Below are 12,269 nucleotides of genomic sequence, written 5' to 3'. Positions count from 1 at the left end.
ATATACTTTAACGAAGTTCCTTGAATGTTTTTCACTCAGAAGAAGTTTTACAAGTATGTGTATGTTTAGCATCCTATTGACAGAGCCTTGCAAATCTGCACATACCCTTTTTATATCTGCGGACCACAAATTGGATGCAGAAACAAATTTTGTATACACACATTGAATACCCTATTGAAATCCATGGGAAAATCAGGATTGAAGATCAAGTTTTTAAAAGTTAAATACATTCTTAAGTGTTTTGCTGGATCTAGGCTAACGTGTTCAGTACATTGCAGGACTGAGCACAGATAGAGGTGTTTTATGCAGTGGAGCCTACAAAAGTCTATGCATGTAAATTCCCGAATTTATAATAAGAGATACTGCAAGTTTCGGTCTAGGCAATAGTAATTTAGGCAACAATGTAGCTGAAAATGTCGTTCTTCATTATTAGTCCATGCAAAAAAAAAAAAAAAAAGGAGTCTCTCTAATCAACATGCTCAGGTTTGGCTATAGCTAGAGGAAATCTGGAGGAGTCACTAAGAAACGCAAAGAGGATGTGATAAGGTCTGAGCTCATTTTCTTTAAATGGATGTACTTTACTCATTTTGGGTTTGACCCTGCAAGCTGCCAAAAGGATCACAAAGAACCAGAGCACTCGTGTGATTGCTGCCCCTCCAGATACACTTCTGCATAGTGCTGAACCCTACCCACTTACCTAGGTGGGAGCACATTCACATTGAGAGAAGCATTGGGCTTGTAGCTTCATTCAACACAGTTATACCACTATAGCTTATTCCACTTCCCATATGGGGATATGTTGTATTGTTATAAGGGTCTTATTCCAGTATAATTGCATCCAGATGGGGCCTGGGGGTGTTGTACCGACTTTACTATACCAGTATAGCTAGATTGGTACAATTTTGGGGTGTAGACAAGACATGAGAGAATAGAGATTTGGGCATTCTTACCTTAGAACAACACTTGGTAAAACTTTCTCTGGCCTCAAGGGAAGGCAGCATTTGCTGCTGTGCTAATCTGGGTCATGCAAAGGGACCTGCAAGAACTGCTATTTATATACCAGTAGAATTGGTCAAAAAATTAAAATCAATTTTATGAAAAACTTCTAAATTTTGAAGTTGGTTATATTTTGAAGGTGGACCCATTTATCACGTAAAAAGTTATACCTTTTACTAGTATCCCCTTCCACCCATTCCCTTTCCCCACCTCCACGCCCTCCAAAAAAAAACATTAACCATTTCAATAAAAGGGGGTGAGGTTGTGAAAAATGTTGTTGAAAAACAAGAGGCCATTCAAGGAAAAATTCTTCATCAAAAAAAAAAAATTACCAGCTGTACACAGCACCAACTGATATAATTAATATATTTCAAGAATAGTGTCTTCCCTTAGTGTAGAATCTGCTATATATTAGATGGCTGGTTTGTTTTAATATAGGTTTGTTAGCTGTGGGTGGTTTGTTGGTTGGGGCCTCTTACTTCTAACTGACCATAAAAAGTGTGGTGGAAGAGGGTTTTAATGGGCAAGGAAATATACATACACATATACATACCAAGAAAAGAGGGGAGGGGGAACTGTATGAAGAAATGGAGAAAGCTGATTGGCCAAAGCCAATAAGAGGTGGAACCAGGGAAATATAAAACTGATCAGCCAGTCCTAGCTCTCACCTCAGTTAAAGAGACCAATGAATTTGACCCAGATCAGAAGCTCAGTCTGAGGTAAGAGTATATTTGGTCGACATTTTTGACCAAAATAAATGTATCTGCTGGAAAATGTGGTTTCACATAAATTAAAGTGTTTCATGAGAACGTCAATTTTAACTATTGTTTATTTTCCAGTTGGGTGATTTGAAATGAAAAATTCCACTTTGACATGTCAAAATCTTCTTATGAAAAAATGTTAAAGTTTTCATTTCTGACATTTCCAATTCAAACTTTCAGAATTTTTCATTTTGAAAAAATATTTCCAATATTGCAGCTTTTTCTCTTGATTGGGAATGAAAAGTAATTTTGAAGTGTCAAAATTTCCGTCAAAGGAAAATCCCATTTTTTTCAATGTCTCTAATTAGGAATTCAGACAAGCTGAAGATCTAGTGCTGCTTATATTGCCACTTAAAGGTTTTTGCCAGATGGTTTCTTGCCCTTAAAAGGTGCATTTTATAAAGCTGCATTCTCAAAGTTTGGTAGTAAAACCTGTAATTTAGTAGCCCTTGACAATCCTTCTGTACTATTTAGTGGGTAATTTACCAGCAGTGTATATAAATTAAGCATTTCTGAAATATTTTAAGATGTGCTGAATCTCAAACTCATAAAATGTATAAGATAAATTCTGTTCCCTTGGAAAAGTGCGTGTTTGAGAAACCATATAATGAAACGATGTAATGTACTACTTTGGTTTTGCTGAATCAAAAATGCATGCTTAATAAAATTGGCCCCATGGCTCATTGTAATTTATAAAAATGTAGAAATATTGTAATCTAGCAATATAAACAAAGGTACAAACAAGAAAAATGGTGGGGGAAGGAGCTTGCTTATCTTTTTAAATGCCTATGGTCTTTTATAATTTGCATCATTTCTAGGCTCCTAGCAAACTCTGTTCTCCTATATATCTGTAAAGTGCATACCAGTTTTGAGACATTACTATTTATCATCAGCAATGTGCTCAGCCCAACACAATATGCAAAAAGTAAAGACAGTCCCTTCCTGTCCTAAAGAGCTTACTGTCTAAAGGTAGGAAATCCACATGAGGAGATAACTTTCTTTTCGTCATTTTGTTTAGTTCCTCCCATTTTGATGCAAGTCATTTTTCAAAGGTCCGATGGAGGTTTTTAGGAGGGATCTGAATGAAGAGAGGTAAAAAAAGCTACATTTAGATTCCCCCCCCTCAGACACCTTCATGTTTTCTTCAAAATAAAAATGAGTAAAAATGACAATAACAACATTGAAGAGTGTCTATTGAAGTAAAAGTATTAAAAGTCTTCACTTTTAAGGCTTCTTCTTTGTTGATACTCCAATCCAGGGGTCAACAACCTTTCAGCAGTGGTGTACCGAGTCTTCATTTATTCACTCTAATTTAAGGTTTCGTGTGCCAGTAATACATTTTAACTTTTTCAGATGGTCTCTTTCTATAATATAGAACTAAACTATTGTTGTATGTAAAGTAAATACAGTTTTTAAAATGTTTAAGAAGCTTCATTTAAAATTAAATTAAAATGCAGAGCCCCCAGTGCGGTGGCCAGGACCCGGGCAGCGTGAGTGCCACTGAAAATCAGCTCGTGTGCCACCTTTGGCACGCGTGCCATAGATTGCCTACCCCTGCTCCAGTCATACCTAACTAGTCAAGACAGACTTATAGTGTTTAATGCACTGCATTTCATGTTTTCAATATCTATTCCCACGTATAACTATGTACACACACAGCACGCCTGCATCCAACGCTGGAATCTCTTCTGCTAGTTTTACACTGATGTAACTAACTTTAATGGAGTTAGTGATTTGCAAATGTGTATACACATTGTTGACTCTAGATGTGAAGCTATGGATATTTATAATAGATGTATGCATGTATGGTACGCATGAAAAAGCCTGTACAAAGGACTGCCTCCACCATGTGTACACTATAAATAGAGATCAATATTCAATATCAGCATTCACAGATGCTCCAGAAAAAAGTCCTCCTTTCATTAACTTTATTAATTACCGTTAGGAGAATACTTAAGTCAGCTGTACAATAATTTGAGTGTTTTTTCTTGGTTATTCATTCATATTTATTGTGTAGCGATAGCTCAAGGCATGCCCTTACTTGCCATGTTATCCTAAGGCATTATGCCAAATCTTACAGGCTTTTTTTTTTTTGTTACTATCATTATTCTTTTATGCAATTTGCTTGGAGTAATTTTTTCCTTCCCCTCAAAACCAACCAATTGCATAGGTATATGGACAGAATTTTGTTGGCCACATGGAAAAGAGGTATAACTAAATAAAGAAATAACACAAATCCTAACCTGGCCTCTACACTTTATATTCCACCAATATCAAAGCAGCAGGCGCGGCTCTAGGCACCCGCAAAGCAAGCACCCCTGCTTGGGGCAGCCCATTTGCAGGAGTGCCAGGGATCCAGCATGGGAGCTGAGAACCAACAGGGGGCTCTGGGAGCTGTAGTTCCTTGGTTAGCTCCTTGCCTATAGAGCCCGCCCTGGAGCAGAGAAAGAACTACATTTCCCAGCATTCCGTTGGCCACTACCAACTGGAAAGAAAGGAGGGGGACCTCATGCGGCAGCGGGCTGTGAATGGTAGGGATACCATATTTTAACGTTCAGAAAACAGGACACTCCACGGGGAGGGAAGCCCCACCCGGCCACCATCCACTCCCTCCGCCTGCCCCCCCAGAAACCCCAAATCATCCAGCCCCCCCGCTCCCTGTCCCCTGATAACCCCCTTCCCGGACCCCTGCCCCTAACTGCCCCCCAGGACCCCACCCCCTATCTAAGCGCCCTTGCTTCTTGTCCCCTGATTGCCCCCTCCCAGGACCCATGCCCCTAACTGCCCCCCAGGACCCCACCCCCTATCTAAGCGCCCTTGCTTCTTGTCCCCTGATTGCTCCCTCCCAGGACCCCTGCCCCTAACTGTCCCTTGGGACCCCAGCCCATATCTAAGCCTCCCTTCTCCTTGTCCCCAACTGCCCCTTCCTGAGACCCCCTCAACTTCCCCCCCAGGACCTCACCCCCCTACCTGTCCCCTGACAAACCCCTGGGACTCCCATGCCTATCCAACCGCCGCTTGTCCCCTGACTGCCCTCCCCGAACCCGACCCGTCTAACCCCCTTCTCTCTGCCCCTGACTGCCCCCCTGAACCTCCGCCCCATCCAACCCCCCCCCCACTCCCTGTCCCTTGACGGCCCCACCTCTGGAACTCCCTAGCCCTTCTCCAACCCCCCAACCCCTTACCGTGCCACTCGGACCAGCATGTCTGGCTCCGTGCAGCGCCAGACACACAGCTGCATACATGCTGCCGTGCTTCCCCCCACCCACCCAGCACCTGCCTTCCAGATCTGAACACCTCAAAATTCAGGAGTGCTCAAGCTCAGTTTGGGCAGCTGTTACTTCATTTCTCCCAAATCAAATATACTGATCCACTGTAACTTACTGTAGAAAAAGTAGGATAAAATTGAGCAAGAAATGCTTCCCAGTGATTATTAGGGCTGGAATTGCTATTTTCAACAGCCATTGCCTTTTTTGTTTGTTTGTTTGTTTGTTTAAAAGGAAGACAGTGATATTGCATTGGCAAATTCCCCATAGAAAGAAAGTGGAACAAAAGAATAATAAAAGCACCTCAACTTTTCCTCATTTATGGAGGACAGTCTTATATGCATCCAGATATCCTCCAGTCACACAAGCTGCAAATTGTTCCACTTTAGTGCAGCTCTGTAACCATATGGGAACCAGTCCTGTCTGTGTTTTGTCCACATCCAAAATTCCTGCTGAATGACCCGCCCTGGAAACGAGTTATCAGTGACCCAGGGCTGCGGTGGAAGGAGGGTGCAGGTGGTGGAGGTGGGGAGAGCCCAAGGCTGGGGCGGCAGGGGGGAGGGCACTGGTGGGGAGGAAGGGGGAAGCCCAGCACTGAGGCAGCGGGGGGGGGGAACCCAGGGCTGGGGCAGCAAGGGGGTGCAGGAGGGAGCCCAGGGCTGGGACGAGGGACAACCAAAAATTTTTTTGCTTGGAGCGGCAAAAAACCTAGAGCCGGCCCTGCAAAGCAGTAACATTTGCAGGCAGCCACAGTAGTTTATTTCCACAGCACAGTGTGGGAGACAAGTAACGGCACAGTTTGTTCATGTTCATATTGCATTAAGAAATTATTTTTGTGTTGATGATGGTATTTGTGATGACTTCAAAGCTGTGGCCTGCACACACGTGAACAAGGGCTCAGTAAGTGTCTCATGCTGCATATGGCAAGATGCATACAATTCATTTTCTTCCCTAAGGGGGAGCTATAGGTGAAGAAGGTCCCTTAACTCTTATCCATTAGGTTAAAGCAACTGAGCCTAGCAGGCAGACCGGTAAATAAATATTTCTGTATCTTGAACAAACTCCAAGGCTGTACTTTAAGGAGGATGTATCGAAACTCAAGCATAAGAAACAATCAAAATTTGCTCATATTGGCTCCCACAAGTATGGGGGAAGAGATTGGTCTAATGTTTAGAATGGACACTCAAGCCAGGCCTATTCCTAGCTCTGTCTGCTGAGTGACCTCCAGTAAATCATGTTACGCCAAAGTTTTCCAGAATGGCCACAGATTCTGGGTGCCTCTGTTTTTGAGTTTCCAGCCTGAGACATATTGGGCCCAAATTTCAGAAGTGCCAAGCACACACATCTCCCACTGATCTGGCCTGGACCTCATGGATTCCATTTTTAAGACCAGCAGCAGTTTGACCTCCATGCTTGAGTTTATCCCCTGAAGTGACCCCAGGGGCAACTTAATTTGCCAAGTTCTTTCAAGGATTTTAAAAGGTCAGTGCCAAGTGTTATAGAAGGCAACAACATTGATAGGGAAGACTGTCACGGTCATATTTGAAGCTGACAGTCCATCTGGATAATCAGTGCAGTGAAGAAATATTCTCTCCTCAAAATCAAGTTTAAGCACATCAGCTGCCTCATAAATGCAAGTCACATAAATTGCACCTGCTGCTGTTGGGGCCAATGTGATGGGAGCAGTTCTTCAGAAATGTTTTGTGAATTGGCTATAAGAACACCAGCTAATTAGTTAAAAAAAATCTTTTGAAGCCCAGTGTGTGCATACAGCTGCTACTGGAAAATTAACACAGATGATAACTATATATGCAGCCAATACCTCCTGCATAGCCTGATCTTTGACAACATTACCCAAGACTTTATATTACAGTGATGTGTTTAATTAATTTTATCCAGTGGAACAGACAAATAAGCTCTTCCTTACGCATCTGCCACCCATTTCCATTTGTGCTATTGAATCTCTTCTTGAGCACTTAATTGAACAAATTTGTCCCTAATGTAATTCCATTAAATTCATACCACATAAAAGCAACACATCTTTGATGTTTAGGTTCCTCTCTGTTCTGATTCTACCAGTGCAGGAGTCCTGGACTAATTTCCATACTCAGCTACATAGGATTCCCTTTCACAAGTGATCAGTGATATTTTCTGTTGATATCCCAATTGTGCAAGGACTTAAAGTGAGAGTGTCAAGATATGAAATTAGAGTTGAGCCTGAGCAGACAAGTTCTGATCCACAGCCAAATTTTTCCAGAGTTTATGGGTGCTCTGATCTGGGATTTGTCCAGACCCATCCCTACTTGGGGCATGAAGATTCTGTTTTCTCTTCCCTCCCATACACACCTAAACATATGCAATGGCAGAGGGAATTAAGATTAATTTCTAGTAGCTGAAGCATCAGCATATGAAGCAGTGACACAAGACTACACTGTCATGGCCTGCACCAATCCATGCCGCACTAATGGAGTCTGCTTCTTAGCTAACAAATTAATTGCCCAGGCTACCGTTCACCTTCCGATTTATGAATTTAATATATGATAAAAAAAATGTTGCCATTGTTTTAAGTGTGCACTCAAGGACATTTAGTCAATGTAACCTATCCAGCTACCATGATGTAGCCACACACAGAACTCCCGTGAATATCAGCATACTGACACATACAAGTCAAATACTGATGAAGACCATGAAGGGCGCCTTTGTAGATGGCTTGTGTGATGATAATGGTCAGAACAAATTTTAGGCTTAATTCTGCAGTCTTTGAGTAACTCTTACCAAAGAGTGTCACTGCAGTCAATCACAAATGAATGTTTTATTTAGCCTAGGGCATGCTACTAGGCATCAGACCTCCTAGGCTCCACTGAATCGCTATGGGACCTTGGACACAATGTTCTTGAGTCCCCCATCTGCAGCATGGGGAGAATACGTCCATCCTTCATAGAGCTATGGTAAGGCTTAAATAGTGTTTTTGAAGTGGTTTGCATTTCAACAGCGCCTTTCATCTGTTGATCTCAAAGTATTATTCATCCCCAGTAATACATAAGGACAGATAAAAGGGGTTTTGCTTTTATTAAAACTTTTTTTTCAGTGAGATCTTACTTTTCTCTTTTAGAAAAAGGACACAGAGCAATGCCAAACACAAAGCACCACTGTTAGTCACCATGACCTCATCAGTCTTTGAGCAATGGAAAGAAGACATGGAGGAGCAAGAGGCATGATATTTATATAGCCTGGTGCTAGATGTCTACATTGAAATCCATACAGACAAATCCTGCCAAAATGACAGTGCACTCAAGGTGATATTCTCTCTATAAATCATGCACACAGTGACCATTTCAAGTAGGGTGGAAAATTTTGCAGACATAATATACGCTGTATTATGAATTTGACAGTTTATCCATATTTGTCTCTGCAACAAAGCAGGGCTTTTTTAATTATCTGAAATACGTCTGAGATCATTAGCTCATCCCATAGAAAACTGAATGCCAGGTGTATATTGTACTCCACGGGAGCATGGAGCAGCAGATGTTAGTCAAAAAAGTGTTTTATCTTTGGAGTTCTTTCAAAATAAGTTTAAAACCAACTAACACTACCCCGATCACTAATCTTTTTAAAAATCAACACTCAGGAATCAATAGAAAAGCTTGGCCAAATCTGGGCAAGTACACAGATCAGGAAGAACCATGAACCAACGGGAGCAGAAAGTGAATTGATTTTAACAGAGCTATAAGTATACAGGATAATATGCATCATCCTGAGACTCTGTAGATTTGATTACAAAGGGAGAAAAACTGCTCTGTGGATAACTCTAAGTGAAATTTAGAATCTAATTAGGAACACAATTATTGCACATTTAAATTTCAGCATGACTACTACAGATGACAAATTTAGATAAATAGATTGATGACACCTTGCTATATATCTTCTTTTCATCAAAAGAGACACAGCCATCACCCAGTTGGCCTGGATATGAAAAGAAATAAGTACCTGGATGAAATGCAATTGGATCAAGCTTACTTATCCTCTGTAAGACAGAGGTGAACTTGGTAGGAAGTACAAAGTACTCAGATGAACTGGCAGAGACCATAAATATTTCCTGTTGAGAGTTTGTGTCCAATTGCTAGTGGTTTGCAGTTTGTTTAACCTATCTCAGGAACCCAGTAGTAATTGTGGCCAAAAAGCGCCCTCAAATTTTTTTTTAAATGGTTGAGCAGCCGTTGCTGCTGGGACAGAGAGGGTGTCTGAGCTGCCACAGTCATGCCTGCACGACCGCCCACAGGCACCACTTATCACTGTTTGGAATGTTCAGTGTCCCCCTTAGAAAAGCTAACAAGCTTATTCAGCGAAGTTTTGATGTACTTGATGTATTTGATGCTATTAAATCGTCAATTAGGCATCAACGAGATAATTTAAGAGTAAATGTCTTTTTGTTTGAAGTACCACTGAACACTAATCTGTCCATTGCCCCCTCCCTCCTGTGTTACTGCTTGAAGCAGAATCCTGGGTAACAGTAATGGGGATGCTGGATAAACCTTTTAAAATATTTCCCCTTTACAATGCCACATTTTTAATACAATTTTAAAATTAGATCCCATAATTTCAAGGCATCGATTTCCCGTTTAGACAATTAAATTGCAATTGTCGGCATGAACATCATTTTAAAGCTGGGTTTTGAAAATCTAATTTAACTTCAAAAATTAATGACCAAAAGATAGGCACGTGAAGTAAGGTAAAAGTAATTAACCGAGGATCTAGCATTCACTCCCAACACCACAAAAGAGCTGAGGGATTTCCAAAGAACTCCGACACCACTACAGTGTATCATTCAAACGTGAGAACATAGTTACTACAGATAATAAATAATAAGTTACCTGGGTTGGAAATAGATCTTTGTGGAAGGGAAAGCAGGAAACTTGTCTTTTTTATTACAGAATTATTTTGCTTCTGGATCCATTAAAATCATAACCGATTTTTTGGGGGAAGGGATGTGGGGAAGAAACTCTTTTCTCTACTATAGGCAGCTGAAAAGAAAAGTTAACTGGCTTTGCACAGAACTGAAACCTAAAGGTCTCTCCTCCCTCCTTCTCTACTCTGACCCCTCTGGGCTATTCCAAGTTAATTGTCATCTAATTGCCCAGCAAAGAAAGAGATAGTGGCAGCAATTAGGCATAGCCCCCACCAGTTCAGGAGTCATTAACACAGCACAAAGATATGCTGCATGCTTTCCGTGCACCCAGGCCTAATGAGGGACTGGGGGCAAGAGGAGCAGGGCTGAGCCCCTAGGGAGTGAGCTGCAGAGAGCCAGTGCCCAGGAGGCTGAGAGAGCAAGGGGCTGCAGGGGCGTCCCCACTGCTATTTAAAATGCAGATCCTGCAGTGGTACCTCTCCATGGGACAGAGTCGGTTCCTCACAGAAGCTTCTGTCCAACAGCTCTTCCTTCTGCAGCTGCTCTGTGTGCTCCAGCTCCATCCATGGCAGCTGAACCCCCTGTCCTGACTGCAGCCAACCCCTCATCCCCTGCCCTGCCTCCAGTCAGCCCCACACCCCTTGCCCTGCCCACAGCCAGCCTCACACCCCCTGCCCTGTCTCTAGCCAGCCCCACACCCCTGTATCCAGCCAGCCCCTCACCCCCTGCCCGCAGCCAGCCCCGCACCCCCTTCCCTGCCTCAACCACACCCCCTGCCCAACCCCGCACCCCCTGCCCTGCCCGCAGCCAGCCCCTGCTGCACCCCCTGCCCTGCCCACAGCCAGCCCTCCCTCCCTGCCCTGCATGCAGCCAGCCCCTGCTGCACTCCTTGCCCTGTCCATAGCCAGCCCCACACCACCTGTCTCCATCCAGCCCCTGCTGCAGCCCCTGCCCTGCCTGCAGCCAGCCCCACACCCCCTGCCCTGCATGAAGCCAGTCCCGCACCCCCTGTCTCCAGCCAACCCCACACCCCATCTCCAACCAGCTTCGCATCCCCTGCCCTGCCCAGAGCCAGCCAGCCCCACACCCTGTCAGGTTATTCAATTATTTTCATTAAATATGTAGGCTAAATAATGAAATTAATAAATTTTCAAGCCAAATATGTATTAATTCTAATGAACAATGCCACATTATGCAGTATTCATTTTTGAAAGTTTATAATAAGCAATGCTCTGGGGGGAGGGGTGGGGGCAGAGGGCGCAAGGTGGAAGTTTCGCCTAGGGCGCAAAATATCCTTGCACCGGCCCTGCATGGACTGAGTTTTTCACTCTAGCCTTTAGTGAAGAAAGAGTGTATGCTGACTAGCAGGAAGATATTTCTCAACTGAGGAATAGTTGCCAAGGGATGAGGTGCAAGCAGCATTGCTAAAATAATTTGAAAAAAGACAGGCCAAGCAACAGAGAACATGCTACAAGGCAGTTCAGCAAGACGCTGCCAAGCCTGCACTCCCCAGAAGCCCTGGTGTTGAGGATACAAGGAGAGGACCACCACCAGATAGATACAGGATGCAATGCTAGTGCAGTGTTCACTGGTCACAGTTCAGTGCCGCATGGTCTGGGGCATGAGCAGCTGCCTGAGTGCTGTGAGATATATCAAATCTCCCATCTTATTCTAAGCCCTTACTGGAACACAGCACAGGTTCTTCCCTTCCTCTTGTTTGAGGGAACACATCCAGCTCTGTTCTAACACACATTCCCCACTGTCACCACATCCCCACTCTGCAGGGCTGAACTTTCCCAGATGCAGCTGACATGGTAATGCAGTTTGGCATAAGAGCTATACATTCAGCCTTGGGAATCCAATTGACTTCATACACATTGGTTGATTCTGGTCTAGGGAACAATCTTGGATTTATAAGGAGATGGGCAAGATGAATGAATTGCCTTTTCCTAGCTTGATTTTTCAAAAGATATTGAGCACTTGCAGCTCCCATTGACTCCAAAACACTTTGTGGGTGCTCATCAGTTCTGAATATAAGGCCATTACCCTCATGTCTGATTCTGGTTTTACACTAAGCAATCTCTCCGTCCCAAGACTGACAATGAATTGGATTTGTTTGTCTTCACTTCAGCATGTCAGAACCCATTGATCCTACTGAAAGACCCAAAAAAGGATGGGTTAAATATCTTACCGTGTTTTGCAAAAATACACTGTCCACTTGGGCTATATGCTTGCATACTGAGGGTCGGATTCTCTCAGATATAGCATGCCGTGCATCTAGTCTAATGCTGATGTATTATTGGAAAACAGACGAGCAGCTGCAGGTGTTACAGATCTGAA

At 43.1% G+C, this 12,269-nt stretch overlaps 1 protein-coding gene across 1 annotated transcript in view; it reads left to right on the top strand.

Annotated features, from left to right (window-relative positions):
• The window catches only part of KCTD15 (potassium channel tetramerization domain containing 15), a 315,267-nt gene that overhangs the window by 207,511 nt on the left and 95,487 nt on the right, over nt 1–12,269 (top strand). The gene's annotated exons all lie outside the window — the stretch shown is intronic.

This window comes from Gopherus flavomarginatus, chromosome 14 (assembly GCF_025201925.1).
Source record: "Gopherus flavomarginatus isolate rGopFla2 chromosome 14, rGopFla2.mat.asm, whole genome shotgun sequence".
Classification (NCBI taxonomy): Eukaryota; Metazoa; Chordata; order Testudines; family Testudinidae; genus Gopherus; species Gopherus flavomarginatus.
This window is presented reverse-complemented; position numbering and strand designations above follow the sequence as displayed.